At 39.9% G+C, this 2,791-nt stretch overlaps 1 non-coding gene across 1 annotated transcript; it reads left to right on the forward strand.

Annotated features, from left to right (window-relative positions):
* The first annotated feature begins 504 nt into the window (after positions 1–504).
* LOC147942056 (small nucleolar RNA R71) lies at positions 505–611 on the forward strand. Its single transcript, XR_015560507.1, has one exon. It is a non-coding gene; the product is annotated as a small nucleolar RNA R71 (small nucleolar RNA).
* The last annotated feature ends 2,180 nt before the right edge of the window (positions 612–2,791 follow it).

A 2,791-nucleotide genomic window follows, 5' to 3' on the forward strand; every position in this document is an offset into this window, starting at 1 on the left:
ACTTGATGTTGTTGCTTGGGGATGTCGTTTTGTTGCTGTTGAGGTTGTTGAGGTGGATAGACTTGGTCTTGAGGGTTGGCCACATTGGTGCTCCTATAAGAGAGATTGTTGTTTTTGAAACCTCCTTGGTTGTAGCCTTTGAATCCTCCCTGGTTTTGCATGTAGCACAACTCAGCAAATTCAGGCTCCCCCTCTTGAACTGGAGCTTCTTCTTCACCAATGAAGTGAATGGACTTGGACTGGCTGAGGAGTATCTTGTCAAGCTTCTCATTGACCATCTTCAAATCCTTCTTATACTTGTCCTCTTGATCAGTTGAGGAGCTCCTTATGGTCCTATCATAATCCTCATTATAGTTGCCATCAGATTGAGCAAGGTTCTCAACTAATTCCCATCCTTCTTCCACATTCTTGTTGAGGAAGTTGCCATTAGAGGCTGTATCAAGAAGCATTCTTATCTTGGGAAGCACTCCTCTATACAAGGTGCTTATAAGTGACTCATTGCTGAAGTCATGGTGAGGACATTGAGTCTGGAATCCTTTAAACCTCTCCCAAGCTTCACAAAAACTCTCATTATTCCTTTGAGCAAACCCAGAAATTTCATTCCTCAACCTAGCAGTCCTTGCATTGGAGAAGAACTTGGCCAGAAAAGCTTTCTTGCATGCATCCCATGTGGTGATAGCTCCAGTAGGAAGAGTCTTCTCCCAAAGGTGAGCTTTGTCTCCAAGAGAAAATGGGAAGAGCCTTAATTTGAATCCATCTTCACTCACTCCATTGATCTTAGTGAGTCCACATATTCTGTCAAACTCATCAAGGTGATCTAGTGGATCCTCCATTGGCAACCCATGAAACTTGTTGGCTTGTATCATTGAGATCAATCCACTCTTGATCTCAAAGTTATTGTTTGCTACTGAAGGTGGCACAATTCCCTTTGGTTGTGGGTATTGGGTGCATCTCCTGCACCAATGTGCCTTGGTCTCTGCTCATGGATAGCTTGTTGCTCCATGATGTCTTGACCTTGTTGTTGTTGAACTACTCTTCCTTGCTTATGTCTCAAACCCTTTTGTAGCCTGTGGATGTTGTCAATAAGCTGTTGAAGACTGTCTTTGCCTTTTGACCTTGTGTGCATCAATAAACTCTACTACAGACTCGAACAGGTACACGGTCGAGCGCAGGCTCGAGTGGGTGGTCGAGTCGACTGGGAAGTAATGGCTATTTGGATCCGGCTTCTGGCTCGATCAAGTGCTCGATCACAGCTCGGTCGTGTGGTGGTCGAGTAGATGGTCGAGTGGGTACCTAAAACACAAAACAGCCAAGCAAAGGAAGATTCGAGTTTAGTAACTTCACAAGTGTTTAAATGAACTTAATGTTAGACTAATAATGATCCTAAATGTCACAAAACACACTCAAATGGGCAACGGCGCCAAAATGAAACTGACTTTCTTTGTGGTGTGGTGAAAGAAAGATGTATGGAATGATGATGTATGGAATGAATAGAAGTCAGGGTGTTTCAATTCCCCTTATGCAGTTGCAGTATAAGAGGTGTCAATCCTATCTGAGTGATTGTGAACAATTAAGATGTGCATATGAGTCTAAGTCAAGCCAATTGTAAAGATTGTTTGTCACTAACAATCCTAAAATGAGATATGAAATGCAGAAAGTAAAAACAACTAGAACAAGATACTAAATGCAAACAGAACAGACAAATTAAAGCTATAATGAAACTAGAACAGAGATAGACACTATGCTAATGAACTAATGCAAGACAAGTAATGAACAAGAAACTACGTGAATGCAATGGAAATGAAACAGGAATGAAACAAGACAATCACAAATTAAAAACACAAGTTCTGGGGATGCACTCGAGCAGCACTCGACCGAGTGTAGGTCGAGTACGTGGTCGAGCTAGACTTAAACGTGAAAACAGAGCAACACAAGAAAAACAGAGCAATGCTAAAACTAATCAAACAACAAGCAAGCAATGATATTTAGACTAAGATTTCAATAAACAAAGAAGGCCTTGAGGAGGGATTCATGGGCTGAGCTAATCATTGTGGTTATCTAACTTGATCAACAAATATCAAGCAAACTTTGAGCTGATCTCTAGACATACTATTCTAAGACATGTTTAATCCACTCTCATGGCAAGAAACAATCAAACCTATGCATTTCTAGACTTGTTCTCACAAAGAAAAGAATCTACACAAGTAGGCATTAAGCAATACATCTCAAACCAAACAAGACTTCTAATCTCTTAGCAAGCCTAATGGTAAGCTCTAGATCTAGCCTTATCTATGCTCCTTAGACATTGGTGTGATGCTAAGATGCTTGAAATCAAACCCTACCTTCTCAGATATAGGATCAGCATTAAGATCATCTAGCCTAGAAGAGATCTACAACAATCAAGCTTGACCAAATCAAACAAACCACAAGATCAACCCAGCCTAACCCATCCTCAAGGTCCTAAACAAACTACTCACAAGAACACATGGTGAAATATGTCAAAAACCCAGAAATATTGAAACTTGCATCATTAGAAAGATGAAACAGAGATCTACAATGTTGATGAAGAAATAAAACTCGAAATCTTAATATTTTGAAAGTTATGAAACAAACAAAATACAAGGATCTAGTCTTTCTTTCTTAAACAAGTACAAAATCTAAAATAAAAGAAAGTGCAAAAGGAATAAAATCTAAAAAAGGTAAAAACTAGGTTTTAAACTCTCTAAAAAGCTGGACTCTATGGTGGCTGCAGGTACAAGGGCCTTATATAGGAGGTGAGGTGGAAGCCCTA

The sequence above is a fragment of the Camelina sativa genome, chromosome 6 (assembly GCF_030686135.1).
Source record: "Camelina sativa cultivar CO46 ecotype springtype chromosome 6, ASM3068613v1".
Taxonomy (NCBI): domain Eukaryota; kingdom Viridiplantae; phylum Streptophyta; class Magnoliopsida; order Brassicales; family Brassicaceae; genus Camelina; species Camelina sativa.